Genomic DNA, 14951 nt, shown 5'->3' with positions numbered 1-14951 from the left:
GGTCGCAATCCGAAAAAGATTGAAAACCACTGGTCTATATTATAATTGCAAACGGTACCTAAACTATTTATCTGACCAATTTCGAAATGATGTTACGCAAACACACTTAACGACCGTGTGCACACATTCGATGGCCCGATTACATACCACGTAGAAAATACGATAATCGACGTAATTTACGAATATATTTTTAATAAAAATGTTATACATAAATATAACGAAACGCCGTACTTAGGTGTAATAGTATCGGAAGCATAAAACGTAATTGAAACCACGACGACGCGCAGTTTCACACATTTTACTGTCACGTCTTATCCATTATTATTATTATTATTGTTGCTGTATTTTAATTGTAATGTGTTTTATCACTTTAAGTACTACTATTGCATTGTATAATACTATTATTATATCTTAGGTATATCTTATAAGTTTACCGCGCATAGGTATCGTGTTTTTGTACTCGTGCCTACTTGTAACTATGATAATATCTTTTATACCAATTGTAATTATTTAATACTTATGCCATTATGTGTATAATGTTATGATTGTACACACTAAGTCGTAATGAGTTTGAATAACTTGTATCAGTGGCGTGTGTGCTGCAACAAGTCTCGTCGACTCGCATTAAATTTTCAAAGTTTTAACATTCTTAATCCGAATTTAGCGTTACGTAGGGTTGTGTTTACAGTAATTATACATCTCTTTCTTTTTAGTAACCTGACAGTATTGTATAGTTGGTAATTTTTTCCGACATTTTTCAATTAATCTTTTGGGAGTGCCATAAAATATTAAAATAATAATGTACATCCGTTTTACTTTTTCTTGGAAAATGTGTTAATGTATAAATTAAATTATTTATAATGGTATATTAATTTTAAAATTTATTTAATTATGCCTTACGTCCATGATATTCGCAGTTTTCAACTTTTATTTTGATAATCAAAATGCGTATAACATATACAATACCAATGACCTCAGAAACCCCTTGATGACTTTAAAATATTAATATTTAAAGTTCTTTCATCATGAAACAAGTTTCTTTTAATATTTATATTTTCTACTTCACACACCTGACAGTAGTTTCTCGATATTTTTCAAGGCATGTTCCCTTTAGAAAACGATTTCCTCTCAACGCTTTTCTACTTTCTCACTCTTTCTCTTTCTCTCAAATAATAAAAAAATAAAAATACGATTTGATCAAGGATTTTAACTGTTTGGTAGCCTAAAAACATCACTGGTAATATTGTGTATAGATATATTTGTGTAATTAAACTAATTATTCATCCTAGAATTACATTTTACGCGTTTAACATTATAATATTTGCGTATTAAAAACCGTTTTTCGATCACGCGGAACTAGATTATAATTCATCCACATCTAATTGTAATATTTATATATAACAATATGGTATAATTATAATAAATTAATTGTAATCTCGTCGGTATTTTGGCGATTAGTTACGACTTCTACGTATACTTAACCAACGTACTGATATACGAGTAGTACGTTATTCATTCTTGTAACTTGTAAATTATTTGTATAACGTTTATTTTATTTATTATAAAGTACATTAAAATTATATGTACATATATGATATATTTATGTAAACAAAATGTATTGTATTTTATTCAATATTATAATCATGCAATAATACATAATATCCGAGATAACGATATCGACGTCGATGGTCAAGAAGTTGACTGTTTAATGTTTTCAAGATATCTACAAAAATAGTTATGCACTTAAAGGTCTATCAGAACTCATCAATAAGAATAACAATTATTAATTAATAACCTTATACGACTAAGTTTTTAGACAGAAATTACTCACACGAGTAGATATGTGTCAAAAGTATTGAATTGTTTCTTAAAGGACATCTTAACATTAAAAATAATTTTGCTTGGATTGAATGTTGGTTGTGATCTAGTAAACATGGTGTACGTGGGTCTTCCGCTTTATATCTAATTATTCAACAAGATACAAGCGTATGAAAATATGAGCTTGACGTTATAGAGCTGAAGTCTGAACGACGCGTAGTATATGTTTTACGTGTAAAAGTGTCTAGATTAATACGGTATAAATGTGTTTACGCCACTGGTGTGATTATAAATTTGAAATACTTTATAGTTTTTTCATAGCAAATATATAAAACTATTAGAGTAAATTTCGTAAAATTTGTTTGGCCGTTGGTTACGTCAACGCGGCGGAAATGCAACGGTTTTCGTTGAAATATTATATAGGGTCAAATTATATTATACAGTTGAAATATTATATGAGGTCAAATTTTTTTGATACTAATATAATTTTATAATGGTTTTGCAATATTTATATTTTTTAACTTTCAGATATATAAAATAAAAATGTCATTGGACAATAACAGTTGGTAATTGAATAACCTAAAAACTTTGTTGTGTACAATATGAAGACATGGATCTTTATTTCTATATTTATATTGTATACAATAATATTAATTGTACTTTCAATAAAATTGCATTTGGGTTATTTGTAATAAATAATATTTACACTTTAATAATACTGAATTTTTAATTCATGATAAATTAGATAAAAATTTATATAATTACAGTAAGTTGATAGTTGCTTTATAGTATTCATTATTAATTCGAAGGATTCAGATTAGTATGCACTAAAAAAGCTTGAAATAGTATACATTTATATAATTAAAATCTTTTAGTATGTAATTGATATGCTTTGATAAGTTTTTTTTTTAAAATTTTTAATATTAATTTTGTTTGTTGCCAAAAACACAAGCACATATTCATATTTTTATATTATATAGCCCAGTTTACAGTGGACAAAGGCCAAAAGGACAACATAATCAGTAATGCTTTAATTTTTATCTGAGCGCACGGCAGTGCGCCGACCAAGTTCTAGCAATGCCAGTGAATCTTTACACAAAACAATTCGCCCGGTTATTCTAACCTAGTGATGCCCAACCTTTTTCCTTTGGCGGGCCACAAAGTATAAAAATACAAAAATAATCTTATATATTGGACTTGTTTTCTTATCTTTTATAGTCTATTGAAAAGATTATAAATTGAGGTATATATAATTGTATTTTTTGGAATAATTATTTAAACGAATTCATAAATTTAAATAAAAATAATATATGAAAATAAATAATTTAAAAATTTTTTCATACATTTTTAAAATTTTTTTTTATTTTAGAAAATTCGTAATGGGCCACATAGAATACTTTCGCGGGTTGGACACCACTGTTCTAACCCGTATATATCTGTTTCCTCTTAAGATAAACTTTTGAAATTTAAAACACAAATTAATCTTGAATAGCTTAGGACCCTGTATGAAAATTAACTTTTAATATTGTACCATTTCTAAATGGGAGGATTTCAAAATTTGCAATATTGTAACTGACTCACTCACTCACTGACCATCAAAATTATAAGACACTTCCCGCATACCTAAGTAGAAACATGAAATTTGATACAAAGGTATATTTTACAGTGTAACTAAAGGGAAAAATCTAAAAATTGAATTTTTTTCAAAATTAATGCCGCTTCAGAGAATGTATTTCTAAACGTATAATATGGCACGCTTAGCACGCATAATAAACGTTTTTTTTCAAACAACGTTACAATATGGTAATAAGAAATTGTTTGTAGTTGACTTATATATATATTTATAAAATATAATAATGTTTTCGTAAATTTATTTTATTCAAATACAAAATATAATATTATTATTCAAATACAGAATATTTTAATAATATTCGTCAGTATATGGACGATAATTTTACGTGGTAACGTCATAAGAAAACATTGATCAATGTATGACTTAGAATGGATTCCGACCAAGTTCGAAATCATCAGCCGAGCTTATGTGCACCGAAATAAATTTCCCATTTGTTTAGCTTATGCCATTACCATCCATAAGAGCCAGAGATTAAGTTTGCCAAATGCTTTGTTAGATGTTGGCAACTCATCATTCTTGTATAGTCAAGCATAAGTGGCCCTCGCCAAGGTGACGAGCTTCCAGGGAGTTCACTTAATTAATTTTGATCCCTGTCAGGTGAAAGCCAAGGATAGTGCTATTGTTGAATATAACCGTCTAAGAACTTTATATAGGCCAGACTTAACAGAAATTTTATCTAAAAAGTATTGACGACGAAGAATAAAATACCGTACTTGGCCATCATTGCCTGGTATTGACAACGATCAAGAGTCTAAATTCGCAGCTCCTCAACAGAAACCCAAACGGTCTTACAAGAGAAAATCTACGACATATAAAAATAAAAATTAAAAATTAAAAAAATAAAATAATAATAACACGTCGTCCACGATGCTGAAGCCTGCAAAAATAAATTATATCTCTAAAAAAACTTAACGGTAAATAAAGACCAAGTTCCAAACTCCCTCTCAAAAAAGTCGGCCTATCAAATTAATGAAATCTACATTGTGGCCAAGTCTGGTATTTTTTAATTTATAACCTCAAATGGTTTATACATCCAATTAAAATTATCACGATGCAATTAGTTAGGGCCGGTTTAAGCATGAAGCCAGAAGCCCGGGCTCTAGGTCTTAAAAAATTGAAGGCCCCGAAAGGTCTTTCTACCTCAAACCAAGTTCAACATATTTTTAGTTTAAATTTTATTTTGGTTATACATTTTTTTTAATTTTCTAAACTGTATTATTTGTATTACGCAGAGTATCTACTAAGTCAGCGTTTCTCAAACTGTGGGTCGCGACACCCTAGAGGGTCGTGAGTTAATATTTGGGGGGTCGCGAGAAGTTTTATTAATTATACAGATTGTAAGAAATTTATGTTTTTTTAAATTGTATAAATTATAGACTATAGAACTAATAGAAAATATTTAAATATTTAAATATTAATAATAATAATAAAAAAAACTTTATTATTTTTATTATTATTATTATTGTAAAGTAATAAATAAGTAATAAAAGAGAAAAAAATTTGTTTTTGAAATTATTTTTATTGATTCTGTAAATGTAAGACTATGGGGTCGCGATAGATTTCTGGAAGAAAATTTGGGCCGCGGTCCTAAAAAGATTGAGAACCACTGTACTAAGTACAATCCACATACGGGCGGAGCGGTTATATCGGACTGGAATAATTGTTCGCGCCGAGAGCGTAAAATATTACGCGCATCCGGACGCTGAAATTATCGTGTACGCCGCTTTTACGTACGATCGCGTTGGGATCGCCGCGCAAGTACTGTCCGACTATGTCGTGTAGTGGTGTGTGTATACTTGTCTGTGTGTAACTTAAATTCTAAGACAAAAAATAAATAGGAACTAAAACTAATGAAATAAATGGTACACAAAGGTGGTGACCACTGTTGCTGTGTATTAAATAATTCAATAAAATGGTAATAAATGAATAGATAAATAATTGAACAATAATAATAATAAACAGGTAAAATTCACAGCAATACGTAAATTGTATAAATAATAAAAATATAAACACTGACTATTTGAGCCTAACTAAAATGCCGGTTCGGCACAACCAGTATAATAATAATATATAAAAAGGATTTGACCCTTTTGGCCTAACAATAATAATAAAATAATATAAATAATAATAATCAATAAATGTGGCCCTTTTGGCACGACAGCAAATTATTAATAATTAATAATATAAATAAATAAATGATAATCTTAAACTCACAATTTGTCGGTGGCCAGCTGCAACAACCTGTACCTAAATCTTTGGTGAATTCGTATAATAACAATAACAAATAAATAATAAATAAATTATGATAAAACAACAATAATGGCGATTTGCGCACATTCAAATTTATAATAAAAAATTATAATAATAATATTGGCAATTCGTGTTCACAATAAAAAATAAAAGGAACGATACACTACAGACGCATTCGGCGGTGGTTCACACAAGACAACAAAAATATAAAAAATCACACGCACAAATATTACAATAATATACATAAAACACGGGCTTTTATGGTTATATAATTCACGATTATGGATGCCGACAGACAGATAACAATAATTGGTTTATAATATATATATGTGTGTGTGTGTGTGTTATGTAATGTGTGCGTGCGACCGACCGCGGTGATAATTCCTAATCATAATTATATTACGGCGGCAACAATAATTGTTTGCATTCGGCGCTCAGTTACAACATTACGTTATTTATCTTATTTCCTATTATATTTTGTTATCTGTAGATTTGATTTAGATTTATTTATAGTTATATCTAGATTGTTTTTGCTAGAAACATACGAGCGTCGGTCGTCGACTATCAGTTGGTCTTTACGATTTAACCTCAACAGTTGAATTATATATAATAAAATATAATATAGTGAATACATAATATAAAATTGCAATGTATGAAATTTTTCCTGAAGGAATGATACATTTTTTTTAAATTAGTTGATGAACAAGGAAAATTTTAAATGCCATCAGCACTAAAATTTCTTCAAACCATACATTATAATAAACTAAATTCAGTTTTTCTTTATGTGGAAGTAGTATATAGATTGTGTTTATGTCTTCCAGTTGCCAACTGCAGCGCAGAATGAACATTTTCAAATTTAAAAAGAGTAAATAATGAAATTGAGGTCTACGATGAAAAATCCACGCTTAAACGCTTTAGCATTAATGATCATAGAGAGATAAAAACTAAAAGAAATATTGTACTCAAAGAAATAAATACAGATGAAATTATTGTGGAGTTCCTAAAGAAATATAAGATAATAAAGTTAGTTTTAAGTGTATTAAGGCGCGTACACACGAGCGAATAAAAATAACGAATGCTCACGAACGTTTGTGTGCGACCCACCATGCGACCGTGTAGACGACGTTCGCGAGCATTCGCGAGCGTTCGAGAACGTTCGCTGAATAGGTCGAATAGACTCGCACGACGAGCCGATCACTGTCGGTTTTTCAGTTATGTTCAAAGGAACACTGCGAGCATTCGTGTCACCGTTTGGACGGTATATTAGTTAATTCAAACGTGCGTTATAAAATAATAAATAAATAAGTACTTAACTTACACTTTTTTATTAAATTAGCTCCTCTATTTTCATTATCGATGTAAAGTTTTGATCTCCAAAAACGTCTTTTACGTCGAACTTTTTTTTCTTTGATTTTCATAAGTTCATGCATTACAATAAATGCTGCACTTGCAACTTGTAAATGATTACTCATAATTCACCAATAAAATAATAATTAAATAATTGTTATACTTGAAAAATTGTTTTTGTGACACTTTTTTTGTATTTAAACCAAAACACTACGTTTCGATACTAAAGTATGTTAACGACTACTGTACTCTACTCTGGAATGGGCCCGAACAGCTACGCATAGTATATTTTGTGCGTCGCACATACAATATGTGTCCACACGAACAAACAGAATTCGTCCGAATGCTCATGCGTGCTCGTTCGCGTTCGATTGAGCTCACTTCGAACGTCGCACAATGTTCGCTCGTGAGTACGCACCTTTACACACTAGGCGATTCGAACGCACGTCTTCGTGCGTTTCGAACGTCGCGATTTCAAGACGCAAACGCGTACTCCTTACACATTAGACGCGTGTCGATGCGTTTTTCTGCGTTTTGAAATCGCACTGTGCTTTTACACTAGACAATTTGGTGCGTTTCTCAAAAATAAAAAGCGTGGCAAATGTTATTTGAACCATTAAATTCTTTGTATTTTGTTGTATACTAAGTTAGTACTTCTGTTACCTCCCATCGTGGATGACGCTTTTAAAAATGTCATCAAACTCGTCGAAATCTTTGATAGAAGCTCTGGCCACCTTGGTCCAACTGACATGTTTGGCATTCTTATCATGGTATAACTTATTTTCTATACATTGAATATGTAATATTATGATGAATGACGTATTACACGGTGTACATACTCAGAATAACGAGTGGCGTATTTATATATTTAACCCCGCCAGTACTCCGTAAAAAATTTATCGCCCCGCCACTCTTATTTATTATCGCCCCGCCGTATAGATATATATCATATATTACGCTGTTCCCACAATTATCGTGTTTAACTCGTGATAGATGATCTATTTTAGGAAATATTTTGGAAATATCTACGTTTAATACGTACGTACAGTTTAGTGCGTTACTGACTTTCGAGGTTTCGTTATTATACTACTTTGTTCAGAATTTTATATAAAATTAAATTTTAAACGATAAAATGAATTTTAGTGAATTACTTACAGTTGTTTTCAACGACGAAACTGGAATTGCATTTTTACAAAAAAATAATGTAATTAAAGTTAGTGAAATGTGTGAAAATGGACATATAATGTTTATTAAGGGATTGCGATGGCGGTGTCAGAAAAGAAGTTGCAGGAAGGAAAAGGGTTTAAGAGTGAATAATTGGCTGATTGGTTCTAGACTAACAATACACTATTGTTTATTTCATATACTACTGGGCCCGAGAAATGTCATCAGTAACATTTTGTAAACGTGAACTTAAAATGGGACAAAACGCTGTGGTCGATTGGAGCAATTATCTACGTGAGGTATGTGTATGGAAATTAAAAAATAACTATGAAGAAATTGGTGGCCCCAGTCTTATTGTCAAAATAGATGAAAGTTTATTTGTGCGTAGAAAAAATAATATTGGATTTTGGCTGAATTTATGTGAAGAACACGTCTCGGGAAACAAGATGCATTTCAAGGTATTTTAAAAAATATTTCAGAGTTCTGGCCTCTTTTGTAATTTAATATATATTTTTTTTAATTTATAATTATATAACATTTTTAAAATTTGAATAGTTTTTATATTTATTGTATTATTTTTTTTATTTAATGATGGCGGGGCAATACATTTTTTACGGAGCACTGGCGGGGCGATAACAAACAAGTACCATATAATATTATATTATATAATACTATATAATATATATTTACATAATAAAAATGTATACAATTTTCCACCGGCCTACACATGGGAAACATGTAAATACGCCTCTGAGAATAACTAAGTTAGTTAGATTCGAAATTCAAATAATTAAATATGTTAATGAAAAGAACTTACCTATATTTCATATAGATTCCTCCTTCGATACCTCATTAATAAATGATTCATTGTCAAACATATTTGACAATTTTTAAATACCTACGTAGGTACAAATATGTAAATGCTAAATATTTAAGTAACAACGACTAACTAGTAACAAGTAACAACTTAGAATAACGAACTTCGTAAAATATAAGTATACGAATACGACAACTGTCGTAGACAAATTATGAATGCGGGGCAATCGCAGTATTTAAATCGCCGGAAATGCATTGGAAATACATTGGGAAAATAATGTTTAATTATAGCTGCAAATCGCGACCGAACGCACAAAATTAAACATGAGCGTTTCAGTGCGTCCGAACGCAACCGAACGCGCGTCTCATTTACGTGTGTGAATGAACCCATATAAAAGTACATGTTTAATTTTGAGCAATTAATCGCGACGTTCGAAACGCATAGAGACGTGCGTTCGAATCGCCTAGAGTGTAATCCACTTTAAAATTTAAAATATTATATTTATATTTTGACATTTAAAGAATAATATTGTATATTTGCATGTAACGAAAATTGACAAATACTAAACAATTTTAATGACTTTTCCGTACAATCAATAATTGATTAAAGTATTGTTTACTATAAATTAATTTTTTTTTACATTGTTATTAGCTTAAGAATTTGAAAACGGATTCAAATTGATTCTATGAATTAATCCCTCATACCTTTACATGGGTGTATAATTTATACTTCCCAGTAACACCATGGTAAAATTAGGCAGACGTACTTTACTGCCTACATATTATTATATAATGTTATTTAATTGTTATTTAATTTTCTAAAGGCGTGTACACACGAGCGCGCCTAACACGCAATGCTCGTTCATGTAGACCAATCGTTCTCAACCTTTTTTTGTTCAGTATTATACACGACAAGTTTTCGCGGCACACTCATGCACTGGACAACAACAAGAACTTTGGCTACGCCAAATCCAGTAGGGTTAAAACCGTGCAGTGCACACTATACATTTTACTTACATGCAGTGCTCGAATTGAGAAAAATTAAGTAGAGGAGCTCAGTTCAACGATTTGAAAACTGAGTTTCACGTGCGCAATTATTTAACACAAACCCGTGGGGGGTTTCGTCCCTCACCTGTCCTCTCCGCCAACCATACATATATTTTGAATACCATTTTTCAGCCAAACAAATATATAAATTCCAAATATAATATATTTTGATAGCGATACCAACATCCTACATGTTACAATAGAAAATAAAAATAATATAATAATTAACATAATTGTAGGCGATTAGACAGTCTCATGAATCAAATAATATAATCATATATTTGGTTTTTGTTTTTATCTATTTTTACTCTTTAGTGCGGGCCACAGCTTTTTAGAAGATTAGTCTAAAGTCGTGGTGCAGGCATTTATTTTTTTCCGAAATAACGAAAGCGTCGATCGCCAATAGTAATAACAAACCGTACAATGTATAAAGTATAGTACACCAAATTCACAGACATTACTATTTATTTTTCCAGAAATGACGACGTTGTTCCTTATCATAACCACCATATAATCTTTAATTATAATAATAGTTTTAATATTATAAATCGTAAAATTTGTTTTCAAATTAACACAAATTTAAATTCACATAAAAATTATTTTGGACATCAATTAGGATGAACGGGGCGTCCCCCCCCCCCTTCCGGTGAAAAAATATAGTTGGGGGACGCAAAAGAAAAAAAAAAAAGTGGGGGGGCGCCCCCCCCCCGGGCCCCCCCCCCCCCCCCAATTCGAGCACTGCCTACATGTATATCTGCACAATCGACATTTAACCGTCACAGTTTTATCGATCGGTATTTTCAAATATCAAACATTTTTCGCGGCACACCGGTTGAGAACCACTGATGCAGACGGTAATCTAGCGAAACCATGGCTAAGGGAATGGGCTCGTCCCCGTTCCTTCGTGGTCTTGTCGGCCTAGTCGTGGTTTTGAAGCAGCGGTACATGCTACTAGATCGGGTCTGCGGGTTGCGGATAGCAGTATTTAAACATTCCTTCGTGGTAGGGGAAACGAAGGAAATATTAGAAATCTTCGCCCGGACAATGTACTTGCGCGTTAGTTGGCTCGCGGTGGGAGCCTATGCGGGATCGGTGCGTAAAATTCGCGGTGTGCCAAGAACTCCGAAGCGGCCGCGCAATCAAAATGACCCGAACCCGGTTCGCCGGGGGCTGGTGGCCTGTCGGTGTAACCGTTCCGGCAGGTCGGGCATCCGTTCTTACGGGCGTTCCGGTTGCGTCTCACGTAATCCTCGCACTCCTTTAGGGGTTGCGGGCCCGGAACGGCGCGGTGAATAGAAACCGCGTCGAGTCGGTCTCGCTCCTCTTTTGAAGGCGCGAGTCGTGGCGGCAGCTGGGCGATAAACCCCTTTAATACGGAAGACGGCGGGGTGATTGGCCGCCGTCGACGCTTGTCCTACCAATGACACGTAATATGAATGGTACGTCGGGGGGCGCGGTTAGCCCAGAGTGGCGTGTGTCTTACGCGTCTTCCCGCCGCGCCCAGGCCTGCTTTGGCGGACTTGAGGTTGGACTCGACGGGGTTGTGGCATCCCTGGATAGGACCAGGGGAGCACCGGGCGCCTGGGGTCTTTCGGGGCTTAACGGTACGAAAGTCGGCAGTTCGGCGGGGAGCGGCGCTAAACCGCCCGGGTCAGGCGAATCGCCGACTCATTAGGGACGCGTGCTCTTGAAGAGATAACACTCAGGTGCGCGTCTGACTGGGCTTCGGCCCGTAAACACCTGGATTCTTATGCAAACGGTACTTGAAACGCGCGCCGTTACTGCAACGCGGGTTTAAACTAGTTTTTATCGGTTTTTCCGACGAACACGAAGTAATCGTTGGGTGCAGTGCGGACGTATTTTTATCATCGTCGAAACGCCCTCGCTGCTCTGAATCTGAACTACGCACGAAAACGTTCGCAGCAAACTGCGCGCGTCGACAGTGGATCATTGGCGCCGCGCGCGTTCGTAGCAAATTAAGAATCACACCGCACCGCGGCGTGTGTAACGTTGCATTGCATGTTCGGCGCGTGCTCATGTGGTACACGCCTTTACATTATGTTAGATAAGCGAAAATTTAAAATTAAAAAAAAAAATATATATTATACGAGTAGTATTAGCTGTAATCAGCTGTTTTGTACTTATTTTAAAACAAGGTATGTTAAATATCAGTGGAGGCACTGCCTCTCCTAATTTATTTTAGGAGGGCGACTGCCCCCCCCAGTTTACGCCTACGTAGACGTAAGTACTTACTACCTCATACTTACGTGTATGTGCTTAATTTAATAGATTTATGTTATTATTATGTTATTATGTTAAATATAACCTGAAAATAATCCTAGCTTGTATTTTATTTGTTGTAAAATCGTTATATTGTTGCTCAGAACCCAAATAAAAAGAAACTGTATTTATATTGGTTACTATGAGATGCTATTCGTCTCCACAATAATATTTTATTACTTTTTATTTACAGTTTGATAGGTTTTTTATCTAAAATTTTCATTTTTTTTTAGATTTCTGGCTTACAAAAAGTGAATCATCTTACATTTATCGTTATTTCATTAAATAAGTGATTAATGTAAGCGTGAAAAGTTTTTTTGTCTGCTTGCATGATTCAACTCTACAAATAAGTATTTATATTTGTTTATTTATTCATTTATATTGTTCTATGAAAATTCTAAAATATAAATATACATGATTTAAATTTCGTATATAATATATATAATATAATATAATATAATATAATCACTTTATTAGTTAGACACTTTTGAAGTTTTGAATTTGTTAAAAGTGTCACATTTAATTCGTAGCGTTCAAATGTTGTAGATTGAAGGTTAAAATTAATTACATTTATACTAATCACAATGGATGAAGATAATTTTTTACCACCCAGTCAATCATTGAAAGCAACTAGAGATAAGAATTTGACCGGCAACAATAGAAATATTGTTGAGGTGTTGGATGCAAAAATAGTTGTTCCGAAATTTCCAAAAACTCCTAGTATTACGAAATACTTGAACAAAAAGAAAAGAGTGAAAAAATACCACCACTCAATCAGTGATCGCAGAACTTTGATAGCAAACTATGCGTAAATTTAATCCATTGTGATTTATTATAGAAGTGTTTATAATATTTTTGTTTTTATTAAGGTGCGACCAAGCTGAAAAAGAAAAAAGTCGTACGTTTGCAATAGCATCCAAGAATATTGATCATAAAAGAGGATTTAAATTGCCTCAGAATTGTTGTCATAATAAATTAATAATGACATTAAATAATAATTTAAAACCCTTCGAAATAAACAAATCTTGGATAGAAAATATAATCAAAGTACCTATAATAATTAATAATTACGCTTTATCGGTGTTTCCAAATTCATAAATAATATTTATTTATTTATTTTTTTTTTAAATATTTTTTACTTTGATAGAGTTCAGTACCACATGGTCAACGAATATTAAATATGGAACGCCTGATAGACGTTGTGAAAACCAATTATACTAAAAATATGCACGAATTCATAGTCAATACTACTGTTAAACCTATCACGGATTCTAATAACATAATACAAAAATGCTCACAAAGAAAACCATTAAAAAAAGTGTAATTTTTTTACATTGATCATATTTTTTGGTATACCTAGTATTAAATTCAAATTTTATTTTGTTTTTGTAGTTTAGGAGGAAAAACTAAAAATTATCCATTGTTTTTGAAAAACAAAAATCTTTTGGTAAAACAGTTATACACAGTTCATCAAACTGTAGCCCGTATTTTATTTAGTAAAGACTTTCAAATTCCCAAGTCATTAATTGCAGTAGAGAACTATACGTAATATACATAATTGATTATTTTAAATTAATTAAAAATAAGGTGGCAAGCTTGGAATTATTTTTAGGGACGTTAAAATTTTTCAAGAAATTGGTACATTTATAAAAAAATTAGAAACTGATTTCCAAAAACAAGATATGTATTTGGCTACGGATTGGTATAATAATGTATTATTAGCTTTATCTAAAAGATCTGTACAAAGCATGACATCATCGACACTTCCACATTTTATTGCATGTATTACAAGCATCATACGGTTAGAAGTAAGCTTGTAACTGTTTAATTTGTTTTTATAATCGTATAACATGACAGAAAATAAAGTAATAATCAGTATACGAAAAACGGAAGTATACATGTACGGTATTTACCATACATACTGTTTGATATTTAGGTAATTGGTTCAGGAGACAAATAAACCTTTTTTCTTTAGGTAATGATAGAACTGACCATTTTTTAAAACGAAAATTGTGCATTATCATACATAAGACTGATACAAATAATGTCATATTTTTGCACTGTATGACATCGATAGGTAACATAACATGATATATTTATTAGTTTTTAAATTTATAAGAGAGCTTCGACAACTAGAGGCATTAGCTCCATGTGATTGATGTACCATACGGTAGGGGTACAGTAAGATAAGGTTCTTTTGTATTGGAACTCATGTTTTTTTGAAACAATTGGTTGGGGATTGAAATTTCTTCTCTCAGGACTGTTGTTCAGGCCGGAAAGATAAACCGCCGACAACCGAGTTTAAACACAATTTATTAAAAATACTTGATAAATGAAAAATGCGTAAAAAAAATACAATTAACTAATGAGTTATAATGTAATAAGTGGGTACTTACATAAAATACTACCTAAAATTTTATCAATCCTGTTTTTTTTATAACTTATTTTATTTTTGTTTATGGACTGATATTTGACACTGATAGGATATTATAAATATTTATACTATGAATGATATTTTAAATTTATCTACTTTGCACTAATTTGAAAATTATCGTTTCGATATTTGTGAATGTTAATATTATTTAAATTTAATTAA

This window comes from Sipha flava, unplaced genomic scaffold (genome assembly GCF_003268045.1).
Source record: "Sipha flava isolate LNK unplaced genomic scaffold, YSA_version1 572_pilon_pilon, whole genome shotgun sequence".
Taxonomy (NCBI): Eukaryota; Metazoa; Arthropoda; class Insecta; order Hemiptera; family Aphididae; genus Sipha; species Sipha flava.
The sequence above is the reverse complement of the archived record's forward strand: the minus strand, read 5'-3'. Positions refer to the sequence as shown.